General features: G+C 35.8%; 1 long non-coding RNA gene across 4 annotated transcripts in view; it reads left to right on the top strand.

Annotated features, from left to right (window-relative positions):
* Nucleotides 1-13,253, top strand: part of LOC139361811 (uncharacterized) — a 66,938-nt gene that overhangs the window by 34,098 nt on the left and 19,587 nt on the right. Inside the window, exon 7 of one of the 4 annotated variants that reach the window (XR_011619463.1) lies at nt 2,557-2,632. The exons of the other annotated variants lie outside the window; for them this stretch is intronic. This is a non-coding gene — a long non-coding RNA (uncharacterized lncRNA). Of the gene's footprint in view, nt 1-2,556; nt 2,633-13,253 lie in introns of those variants that run through there. 4 annotated transcript variants of the gene reach the window in all.

The raw sequence follows: 13,253 nt of genomic DNA, 5'->3' as shown, positions 1-13,253 counted from the left end.
GACATCATCAATAAGCATTAGATTTGTCATATGCTAATTGTGACAGAGTTTTAATATGTACCTTTGTTATTTTAAGACCAGATTATCCAGTCACTAGGACAGGTACGTGTGTGTGTGTGTGTACATTAGTGTTTTGAAATATAAACCAGCCTCTTCTACAGCCCAGAGTAGAGAAGACTGACTTTGTTCCTTGCCTCAGTCTCTTTTCCTAGATTTCCTTCTAGCATAGATCCTTCTCTGTGCTTACTTGCAGGGATCCATTGTGATGTCTTTCAGATGCATGTATCCCTGAGCACACTTTTTACACTTCTGGCCTGAAAAGAGAAAGTTTCTTTTTCCCTATCCCCACATTCTCTCCTTAAGTCTTCTGACATCCTGAAGACTCTCTTGAAGCATCAGCATCAGCCCTTTCTGAAAATTGAAAGTGAGTCTACCACTGAGGCTGTTTCTCCTCTCAAGACTCAAGACCCTCTTTATTTCCTTTAACTCCACTGGAAGAAGGACAGCAGTAAAATGTTCAATGCCGTTTGTCTGTTCTTGGCAGTGACATTCAGTTCTCTTTATAAAACAAGGGAGTACAAAGAGAGTAGAAGTGACATCTTCACACACACATACCCTTTGCTAGATTTGTCAAACAGCTGATTTCAAACTGTTGATATGACATAGAATCAATTTTTTTGAGTCAAATTTTTCTTTATACAATAGAATTGAAAAGCTAATATCAGAATAACTGTCTGTTACTATTATTTTATAAAAATAATTTTATTAGATACACATCCAAACATTCAATTGCATTCATATGGCATAGGACATTGTGATGTAAAATATATTTCTTACTCTAGTCACGGTCATAAAAGATTGAAAGCATGACTTTAGGGCCTTCTTTAGTGCTGAGTTGTCTAATATGGTAGCTATTTTATTTAAATGTAAATATATTAAAATTACATAAAATTAAAATCAGTTTCTTAACCAAGGCAGCCACATTTAATTGCTCAATAATTACTTGTGGCAACTTTATTGGACATCTTGGGTCCAATCTTTTATCATCGCAGAAAGTTCTGCTGGACAATGCTGATACAGAAACAATCTAATACTATATTTATAACATTTTATTTATATGAAATTTGTACATAACAAATAATGTTCAACAATTAATACAGTTTGTGGTGGTTTTTGTCTTTTGCTACAATAAAGTTTCGTGCAATAGTATTTAGCTGGTTGTATTAGGTAGCGTTCACGTATTGAAAGAATTCCTTTGCTTTATTTAAGCACAGCGAGACCCAAAACCATGAGGCAAGAAAGAGTAATCGTTAGTGGCATGAACACTGAAGCTCCACTGCTTAGCTTCAAATCCACTTTTCTACCTGTGTGAATCTGGACATTCATTTGCCTCAGTTCTATTACCTGTAAAATGGATATGATGTGAATAGTTTTATCTATTTCTTAGTGCTTAAATTTATGAAGTGGACTTTATATTACAAATTTATATTCATAAAATGCCTACAAGAGTAAAAGCTAAATTAAGTGGTAAGAGTTAAGTTCATTTTTTCGTGGAAACTTATTTGTGTCACATGTAAATAAATATATACTTGTAGGTGTGTGTGTATACGTATTGTTTTGTCAAGTGTCTTGTGAAAATGCGCAGAAGGCACAATGCAAAGTTGTGGTCATTAAAATTTTAATTTGGTTATTGACATTTAAGTTCTCCTTCCTATGTTAGATGATTCTGGACCCATATTTATATATTATGAGCAAAAGATAACTACCGAATATCTATGTTTGAATATTATTTATTTTTAATATATATTTTTAAATAATTTTAAATGGTTTCTCACAAGGATAAGATAGCATGGAGAGTTTGGAAATTTAAAAGGTAAATGTAGTTCCAGGATGAAAATTGAGAACCATTTCCACTTTAAGAGAGAGAACAGCTTCACAGTGGATTAAAGTATTAAGCTTTATGTTAGTCAAGCCAGGTTTCAAATTCCTCTTGCCTCAACTACCCACCATGCAACGAGGGCAGATTACATAAACTTTTTTAGTCTCACTTTTGCCATCTAGCAAATGAGTGAGATAATATGTGTTCCTTATAGGTCGTTGTGATAGAAAACAAAGTATCAGCGTATTCTCACTTATAACATTGAGTACCCAAAGGACGAAACAATAGACAAAGGGGCCTACTTGAGGGTGGAGGGTGGGAGGAGAGTGAGGATTAAAAAAAAAAATACTTATCAGGTACTATGTTTACTATCTGGGTGACAAAAAAATCTGTACACCAAACTCATGCAATGCACAGTTTCTCCATGTAATAAACCTTCACATGTACCCCTTGAACCTAAAATAAATGTTGGAAAGAAAAACAAAAACAAAAATGAAGTAATGTATGTAAATTGCTGAGAATCATGTTTAGCATAGAGTAAGTGTTCAACAAATGTAAGCCTTTATCATATTATTCATGTAGTAGTAACTGCCTCCCGTGCATATGTAATTAAACACCTGAAGAGTTTGATTTTCTTCTCATAACTAAATTGTAATTTTCTCTCTGTTTCTGACTAGGTGTGTGATATTGAATAAACGGTTCAGTGTTTCTAGACCTTGGTTTCTACTGAAAAATAAAACACATGAATAAGGTCCTCCTGATATCATTTCTGAGCCTGTGGTTTGGAATCTCAAGAGAAACAAAGTCAAAGGCATTAAAAGAAATGATGTGATGTAAGGGTAATGAGGAAAACAAAATATATTTAGGCATATTTGAAATTTTGAATTCATCGAAACCCAACCTATGTATCAGTCAGCACAAGCCCAGTGAACAGTTTGTGTGGTTTGACAAAGCATACTAGATGTCAGCATATTTCAACCTTTTTCTCCTAAGTATGTCTGTTAATTGCTTTTACACTTCCATTATATGTAATTCTTTCAGAGATGAATTTGACATTATGCATTAACTTATAGTCAATAAGAAGCTATATAAACAAAAGTTTATGTGTGTTTTATTGGTGTCTCTGAGATGATTTATAAGTTAGTACTCTTCGAAGAAATTTTAAAAATGAAATGAAAGTTAAAGATGAGAGCCAACATATAATCTTTATTTCTGATGGACACTAAATGGGAAAACAATTTGGTCTGAAGGGCAGTTTGGAGGTTTGAAAATTTGTAAATTCCAAAATATAACCATCAGTTTGTAGATGTTAACAGGCAGCGCCACATGACATTCAAATGAGAAAGCAATAGAGCAGAGCAGCAAACGTAAGCATATGATATCTGGAAACTTCCAAGAAGAAGATGAGAAAGGTGCCCAAGTTATTCTTCCTTAGGTTATTCTTTATAAGTTTATAGATAGAACCATTCATTCCACATTTAGGGGCAAGGAAGGTAAAGGACTGAAAGAATACTAAATATGCTTAGGAAAACAATTATTTCTCATGGCAAACAACTCCAACCACGTTTTGCAAATGTTGGAGTGGATAATATAGTCTTTCTTATTTCATTATTAAATTGAATGGAGAGGCATAGCAAAATATATAAAGACACATGCTTTGTGTGATAAGGTTAGTTTTAGAAAGGAATGAAGAATAAGGTTTATTTTGTTCAAATTTATATTCTTTAAAGGTCCATCATTGTACTTAGCAGTACGTGAGCTTTTTTACATGAAAATTTCAACACAAAATGTTATTGAAATATGTTCGTGTGTCCCATATTTCCAAAATAATTTTTTCTCACTGACTCTACCTTAAAATTACAATAATATATATAGGGTGTCTTCCTTTATTGTAATCCAGAGACCCAAATAAAACTATGCATCATAAATCGTTTATCTTGTCAAAATGGCGCTATTCTTATGAGATGAAGTTCACAGAAAGTCTTGTCATTTTAAGTTGTTTTGAGTTGCCTTGTTTTTCTCCACAGAGCTGCTAACAGATCTGATGGTTGAATATCTACCAACAACTGGGCCCTAGTTTTTGAATTTATCTTCACAATGTAAAAAAAGGCTACAATAAGAAGTTGTATCAGTCCATTCTCACACTGTATAAAGATACTACCTAAGACTGGGTAATTTATAAACAAAAGAGGTTTAATTGACTCACAGTCCCACATGGCTGGAGAAGTCTCAGGAAACTTACAATCATGGCGGAAGGCAAAGAGGAAGCAAGCACCTTCTTCACAAGGCTGCAGGCTAGAGAGTGCCAGGAAGCAAGGAAATGAGAACTCACTCACTGTCACGAGAACAGTGTGGGAGAAACTGCCCACATGGTCCAATCACCTCCCAACAAATCTCTCCCTCGACATGAGGGGATTACAATTTGAGGTAATATTTGGGTGGGAACACAGAGCAAAACCGTATTAGTAGTATTAGAGTTTATTCTCCATTCTGATGGAAATAGCTGGACATAGCAATACAATACAACAAAAGATAGTCTTAAAAATCCTCAGTATTGTTATCTCAACCTCTTCTTTGGGAAGTAGAATAATTGCAGCTCTGTACATGTCTAATTCATGAGGGCACATAGATACAATTCATGTTTTGCCTCATCAAGTATTCTATAGAGGGAAAAGACTAACGTATGTGAGAAATTGCTGCAATCCCAAAAAATGTAATTTATAATTTTTGGAATTATGCTAGCAAGTTGTTGCGAACAGGTTTTCCCAATTCAGAAGACCAAAAGTACTAAATAAAACATGACGGTAAGACATATTTTTCTTCTTTTAAATGGATAAACTGGAGGGACTGTAAAAAAAAAAATAAGTGAAAGCTAGAAACAACACACGGGTCATGAGGGATGAAGTCATCTCAAGTAGCATTTCCAAGATAGCGTCTGCCAAATTTGGAGTAAATATGTATGTGTGCTCTGCTAATGCCAGTTACACATTTAAGGGGAGGTGAAAGGTCAGCTCAGAAATCTGCCTCTATTGTCAGTGAGCACACATTCACACACATCCCTTCCTCCCAACTCCCCCAACAAAGCCAGGATACCTTTATTCTCTCACTTAGTAAGCCAGAAAAAAACAAAAAACAAAAAAACTAGAAAGCAATAAGGTGCTTCATTTCCTATCTTGGTCTTGGCTCCAGGTGGAGTATAAAAAATCATTAACTTTCTTTGTCATCATTTATTGTCTAGTGGGCTTTATAAATATTACGTTGGATCTAGAGTCTGTGAAATCTATCTACAGAGTTTGTCCTGTGGCAGAGTTTTAAGAAAATCAGAGATAAATACAATTACTATAAATAAAACATTAGATTAATTTACACAAAATATTCAATGCATAAATCAATATTTTAGAAAATTTGGTTTGATTAAAATGCTGACTTTAAAAGAAATACTACAAATATATTGTTGAAAGTTATACAGTAAATTACAAAGTATCTCAAACTTGAAAAAGATAAATTTATCTATATTCCTTTTGTGGATTAGAAAGTTTTAGCTAGAATAAAAGTCTACTTGATGTCATTAGTTTGGGGGATACTAATGTATTGAGCACCATGACTCTTGAATAATAGAGTAGTTCATTCTGTTTTTGCATTTTGAGATAATTATTTATGCATGTCCTTGTGCTAGATAGCACTAAGCATTGCCCATTCATTAGTGGTTCCCACTGAAAGTTATGTTTATATTCAAAAATTCTGCCCTGGGAAGGATCATATCGTGTGAGAAATAATTACAGGCCAAAAGTGGAGAGCCTCTGCTTAAAATGTATTAAAAATTATCTGCTTGATGTGCCTCCCAGTTTCCATAGTGTGATTCTGTCTAATTATCCCTGGGGATCTGCTGGGCTCTCTGACTATTAAGCAGATAATTTTTTAACATTGGGAAATATTTATTTTCAACTAGATAGCTTTTTGAGCCTGACACTTTAAGAAGAATACTTCTAATAAAATTATTTAACTATTTAAGGACAGTTGAGTATTGTTTGTTAATTTGGTCAATCAACTGATGGCACAGAAACTGCCCTATTGCCCTTGAAATATGGTTGAAAATGATAAAGTTAAATTTCTGTTCTCCTCAATGTTGAGATTGTTGCTTCCAACAGACCATTCCTGGGAGGAACATTACTATTTTAGATATACCAATTACTATAGCAGAGCTTTATAAAATTCATGGTTAACTTCATTGAGGATAGGTTTATAGATGCAAACAAAGTTCAACTCAATTTACATATCTTATATCTGTATGTGTATAATAACTCTCTTTGGTGTGTCTGCCTAGCTTCTGAAAACATTTTCAAAAAGCTCTGCCATTAAGTATTCTTCTAATAAAGTACAAGGACACTAGTGGCTGCCTTTATTATTTATTTGCTCTGCCAAGTTATTAAGGTTTTGAAAGCATTTTGAATTTCATGTTTTTGCTCCAAACTGGGAACCTAGGAGGTATTTGAATTAAAAGTGGAAGACAAATGGTTCTATCTTAATTATCTTTGAGGAAAAAGGACTGTCCGCAAAGAGCTGTTCAAGATCACATCAAATATTTGCAAACCTGATAGTGCTTTATATGGGGTGTGAGTGTGTGTGTGTGCATTTATGTGTAAGGACAGTTTAGGAATAAGTGAATTTGTTGAAGATACATATTCAGAAAATAAAAGAAAAACATCAGAAGTTACTATATGTATTAGTCCATTTTCACACTGCTGATAAAGACCAAGACTGGGCAATTTACAAAGGAAGGGGGATTTATTGGACTTAGAGTTCTACATGGCTGGGGAGGCCTCAGAATCACAGTGGAAGGTGAAAGGCACTTGTCACATGGTGACAGACAAGAGAAGAACTTGTGTAGGGAAACTCCCCTTTTTAAAAGAATCAGATCTTGTGAGACTTACTCACTATCACAAGAACAGCACAGGAAACGCCTGCCCCCATGATTCAATGACCTCCCACCAGGTCCCTCCCACAAAACGTGGAAATTCAAGATGAGATTTGAATGGAGACACAGCCAAACCATATCACTGTATGAAATAAACACACTTAAGACTTCACAAGGATGAGGAACAATGAGTAAGTTTTTATATTATTTTATTGAACTTGTATCTTTTTTGTTCCAAAAATAAGAATATAATAATACAAACATTTTATTTTTTTTTGGTTGAGGAAATGAAACAGGTTAAAGATCAAATTAGAGTCTAAAAAAGCAATAACAAACAAAATTAAAGATACAAGCAGAGTACATGAAATTAACAATTAGCACAAAAAGTATGGTCAGAAGTAATTATATCCTTGCTAGATTTTAGCCGCAAATTTGTCCTTGAGCTTGTTAGAAACCATTGTAAATGAGGAACACATTATGTGTGTGTCTCAGTGTCCCAAAGAGGGAAACAAACTGATCCACCTGGGTACACTTATTCCTAGCTGTGGTATGTGAAATACAGTTTCCCTGTGAGTAAAGAGGAGTTGCATGGCAAGTATGGCAAACATCTTCACATTGTAATTATAATAAATACAGTGATGAGCTTTAGAGGGTTGTATCTGTCAGAAATCTAGCCAATGACCCATGCCATGCAGCATACGCAATGTAATAAGTTAAATCCTAGGTGGTGAGAATTCAAAACAGCATGTCCCTGGTATACAATAATCTTTGATGGAACATTTTAACACATCAATCTGGATTACTGTATGCAATGTCATGTTTTCCAAACTCTGCTATCCAGATCTATGGGATTCCAGGGATTCGGTGGCTAGAATCAGGGCTTTCCCTTTGCATTCTAACTAAGATTATTCTACTTTCATCTCTATTTATTACATAGTAAATGCTTAGACAAGGCCTTGTTTGTTTAGAGTGTTCCAGAGCTTTTGTTAAAAAATAGAAAGCAATAATGTAAATTGATTGATAAATGAATGGAATGTTTAGATTTCTCTTAGGCAATATTCTATAGAAATTATTCATTTCAGCCAAATTGTTGTTGTTTTTAGTAGACTGTTTTTTAAAGCATTTTTAGGTTCACAGCAAAATTTATTGGAAGGTAGAGAGATGTCCCATACACCTCCTGCCCCCATATATACATAGCCTCCCCCATTATCAACATTCCTCCATTAGAGTGGTAGATGTGCTACAATTGATGAACTTACATTCATACCAAAGCCGTTATCACCAAAATCCATAGTTTATATTGGGGATTACTCTTGGTGTTTTAGATTCTTTGGGTTGACACCAATTTTTAATGGCACATATCCACCATTATAGTATTACACACAGTAGTTTCACTACTCTAAAAATTCTCTGGCGGGTTTCAATGAGTGTTATATAGCAGTGAACTGACTGTGCTCTTTGACAAATACTGGAAAGCAGATCTTAATGTTGTTCTGAAAAAGAATAAAATCATATATTTAAACCATCAGCTGAGCTTACAGGAGACTTCTCTTTCTCTTTTAAAAATTGAGGAGTGTCAAACTGAAAAGAATAGCCATTAATGTGGATGAGATTTTCCTAAAAATAAAACAAGTTTGGTTTAATGCAAACCCTGAAGGTGAAACTTCTAGGTTACATGTCAACCTACATTGGTTTTACCTGAAAGATATTGGATTTGATGATGTGTCTATCTTGCTAATTAAATAATATTGGTAAAGCATAATATTCTTTGTAACTTCAGCTGAACACTGGAAGAGAACTTTTTCAATTGTTTTCCTAGGTTATTAAATAAGTTAACTTTCTGAACAATCTGTTTATCTACATACCAGCTGGAGGTTCTCTTCTTCATATAATTACTCTTTATAGTAGCAAGTAGGTACTAAGGGCATTTCTTGGCTAATATTACTTCCAACTTAAGAAAATAAAGCCACTGTATTTGCATATAGAGACTAGGGGATCTTTCTCTTCCCCATGCAGAAATATATGAATTTCACTTACTGAAAGACACTCTCAGAGTATCAATATGGACTTTTAAATTTTAGGCTTCTAGATGACTTCTATGTTTTATCCTATATAATAAATCCATCAAGAGAAAATTCTTCTTATACTGAGTACAACTTAGCATATTAAGATATACGTCAAGGGGAGGCAGAGAATTCGGAAAATATCTAATGCATGTGGGGCTTAAAACCTAGATGACCTAGGCCAGGCATGGTGGCAAAAGCCTGTAATCCCAGCACTTTGGGAGGCTGAGGCAGGCAGATCACGAGGTCAGGGGATTGAGTCCATCCTAGCTAACATGGTGAAACCTCATCTCTACTAAAAAATATTTAAAAAATTTTAAAAAAATTAAAAAAAAATTAGCCAGGCGCGGTGGCGGCGCCTGTAGTCCCAGCTACTCAGGAGGCTGAGGTAGGAGAATGGCATGAACCTGGGAGGCGGAGCTCGCAGTGAGCAGAGATCAAGTCACTGCACTCCAGCCTGGGTGACAGAGCGAGACTCCATCTCAAACAAACAAACAAACAAACAAAAACCTAGATGACCTAGATGATAGGTTGATGGGTGCAGCAAACCACCATGCCACATGTATACCTATGTCACAAACCTGCATGTTGTGCATATGTATCCCAGAAATTAAATAAAATTAAATTAAAAAATAAAGGAAGTAAACAATGGAAACAAAGAAAAAGATACACGTTCTTCATGATATTTCCAAACCAAAGATTTATTTTGAGCCAAACCCAGAAGCATACCCTTCCTCTTAAAGAAATATGCAGCTCAGTCTTCCAGCTTCAACAGGAAGAAACTGGTACAGATTTTCAGCGGACTTCCTTATTAGCTAGAAAATTCCTGCTTTGGCAACAAAGGTATTGAGGTAGGACAGTGGTCCATCAGGAAGGGCCCTGATCATTAAGCTGTGAAACTAAACAAATAGGTAGCGTCTGGAGATCCATTCAAAACCGTCCTTAAAGTACAGAGACTGGAAATATTGCTTGGGACATTATTAAGCAGTTTTATTGTTTTTGTTTGTTTGTTTGTTTGCTTTTTAAATCAACATGCCTTTCAGGGGTCATCACTAGAAATCAGCCAGAAAATGGCCCATTGAGTTTGGGCATTTATGTATCAAACTAGACAAACCGTCTCCATTGGTGGACATCAATCATGACCTTCTATGGACTCAGTCACCAAATTGATGTTTTAAATAACCAAGCATTTATATCTCATTTAGTGCAAGATCTGGAGAATAAACATTATTTTCACATTGGTATACCATACTTGAATTGTTTTGAGGCATTAATAATTTATAGTCAGGCAAATTTGATAAGGTCCTTGGTGACTGTTCCTGAGTTTTGATGTATATAGCAATTGTATCTTTCAGGGTTTTTAGCTGTAGGCTAAAGAGTCTGATTCTGATTTAAGCAGAAAATAATTTTTTTAAAAACAGTGTGAGTAGATCACAAAATACCCAAAACATTGAAAATGAAGTACAGAAAAACAGTAGGAAAAAGAATGCTAGGGTGCAGTCAGGACTTAGCCAAATTCATGGCACAGAGGAGGAACAGGTCTCTACCACCGAACGCAGGATCATCCAACTTCTATGGACATCATAGACTGCTCCTAAAGGCACTGCTACTTTTTTGCCCCAGAAATCCGCACATTTGCCCCATGGCCACTGTTGGCCATCAGAATATACGTTCTGTTGTCCCTGTTTCTTTAATGTCCTTCTGTCAGTGTAAATATCCTTCTGTCAGTGTATTTCAATTAAAAAACCATAGAGGGTGTTTCTTATGTTAAAATCTAGGTTATGTATCTGCATCCTAGATGCACAAAGAGGTTGAAAAGCAATCACAGAGCATTTCAGCTTCAAGGAAGACATAGGATTTGCCTCTCACCCAAAATACTTAATATTTCACGCATGCTTCTTCTGTGTTAGGCACTGTTGTATGAGTTTACTCACATAATGTGGAGAATTCATTAAACTAGGAGAGATTCAGGAAGCTACATCAAATACGTAGAAAAGGGTGAAATAATCACTTAACTCATGTTTTAGAATGCATTCCAAGTAGTGTTGTAAATAGAGAAGGAATCGTTTTGGAATAATTTATGATACTTTTTTTCTAGGGTAAAAGTAAAAGTATAAATCTCCCTAGATTGGTCTACCATGCCAAAATTTCAGTACCAGGAAGTTTGCTCTATACATGCTTTGGTGAGGAATTTTTCATTTGGTTGATATATCTGTTTTTAGAAGAATGTTCCATGGAGATCAGACTTTTTTTTTCTTTCTTGAGCCACTTCAGAGATAACTCAGTGAACCAGCCACCAATCTTGGCATTCAGTGCCCCCAAAGAGCAGTGTTATTTACCAAATGGATTTTAGCTGACTACCAGAGAAGCAGAAATGTGAAGCAGACACCTAACCCCTTCCACATGTTGAATCCAGTACCAGGGAAGTAAAAGTTATCATTTATAAAGAATTATATAAATTCAACTTTTTTTTTTTTCTCCTGACTGTCAAATTCTCACTCCAGCATTCTAGTGTCTGAAGAATACTGGTAAGTAGTCTCAGGGTACCAAAGATAGGAAAGAGAGAGAGAAGAAGAGAAGGGAAGGGAAGGGAAGGGAAGGGAAGGGAAGGGAAGAGAAGGGCAAGGAGAGAGGGGAGGGGGAGAGGGGAGAGGGGTGAGGGGAGAGGGCAGAGAGGAGAGAGGAGAGAGGAGAGAGGGAAAGGGAAAGGGGAAGGGAAAGGGAAAGGGGAAGGGGAAGGGGAAGGGGAAGGAAGGGAAGGGAAGGAGATTAAAAAAGAGAAGAGAATATTTTATTTTTAGAAGTGTGGACACAAAAAAATAAAATAAAAATGTACTCTTCATGCTGTCAATAATATAATGCTCATATAGTCGGGCTTTCTTCACTTCCTGACCACGTTCACTCTTGAAACACAAAATCAATTCCAACTCCCTGAAGTCACCTGTTATGGGTCACCATTAACACGCTAATTGCAGAAACTACTTTGAAATTGTTTAGCCTGGGATCTTAATCATGTTTGACCACTGTCTGTTCTTGTAAGCTCCCATCCAGGGCACAGTCTCCTAATTTCTCATGTATCACAGACTATTCTACCATGTCTCCTAGGCAAGCTTCTCCTTTGACCAATCCCATCTGTTTCTTAGATGTAAATCCTTAGGGTTTTCTCCCATGTTCTCATCTAATATTTTTTTCTTTTTCCTGGGTGGTTTTATCAATGGCCTCATCTACCAACAACATAACTCATTCATTTCAAATCTCCAGCCAGGCTTTCCCTCCAGAGCTTGTGTATACTATGGACAGCTGCTTATACAGGGAATATTTATAACTAAATGGCCATTGTAAGTGCAGCATGCTTAAAGCCCGAATAACCTTCCCAGACAGATGCTCCAGAAAGCAGTACCTCTGTGATAACGTGATTAAATGATAGGTATCATGGTAGAAGCAGCTGGATGAGTAAAACCAGAGGATTATATTTATGATAAAATAGGAAAACAAGAGAAGCAAAATATTCAGGAATTTAGAGTTTAACATGTCATAAAGAGAAAATAGATGGTGTAACTGAATGCATTTTTAAATTGAAATCTACTGTGTAAAATTTTATTATTATTCCAATAGACTATAAATTCCATTAAGTGTAGGACAAGGACAGTTTTTCCTAGCACTGTACTGCAGTTTCTCCAGTAGTTGCGTTTTAATAAACATTTGTGGATTTATGATGATATTATAATAATGCCAATAGTGATGATGATATTAAAGGTATTTTGCAGTAACATGTGCCAATTATTTGTTACTGGTACATTTTAGGTGCTCAGGAAATTTTAGTGGATAAAAGATAACAGAGTAATTTTTTACACATTTGGGTTTTTTAAGTTTTTTAAAATTTAATTTAATTTTATTTGAAGTTCCAGGATCCATGTGCAGGATGTGCAGGTTTGTTACATAGGTAAACATGTCCCGTGTTGGTTTACTGCACCTACCAACCCATCATGTAAGTATTGAGCCTTGTATGCTATTTATCCTGATGCTCTCCCTCCCCCGTCCCCTGTAATAAGCCCCAGTGTGTGCTGTTGCCCTCCCTGTGTCTAGCACACATTTCTTTTATGAGTTGGAGATAGCTAGCTCTAGGCTGTGGGTAGAGATTCCTAATTCTGGACATAGCTTCGCCAGGCATGGGTGCAGGGAAGAAAGGAAAAGTAGTTGCTGATACTATAGAGGCACACCTCCTAGAGAATGCAGGGGAGGGTGGGTGGGATAGGGGATAGAATTTCTAGGTTCCTCTTTCATACCCATCCTGGCGTTCCAAGCTTCCTTAGGGAATGAAGGACAAACGGAAGAAACAGATATGTTCTTAGTTCCTTTGTGCCAGTCCCAGATGCCTCGGAAACACAAAGAATAG

The sequence above is a fragment of the Macaca nemestrina genome, chromosome 2 (genome assembly GCF_043159975.1).
Source record: "Macaca nemestrina isolate mMacNem1 chromosome 2, mMacNem.hap1, whole genome shotgun sequence".
NCBI lineage: Eukaryota > Metazoa > Chordata > Mammalia > Primates > Cercopithecidae > Macaca > Macaca nemestrina.
The sequence above is the reverse complement of the archived record's forward strand: the minus strand, read 5'-3'. Positions and strand labels throughout refer to the sequence as shown.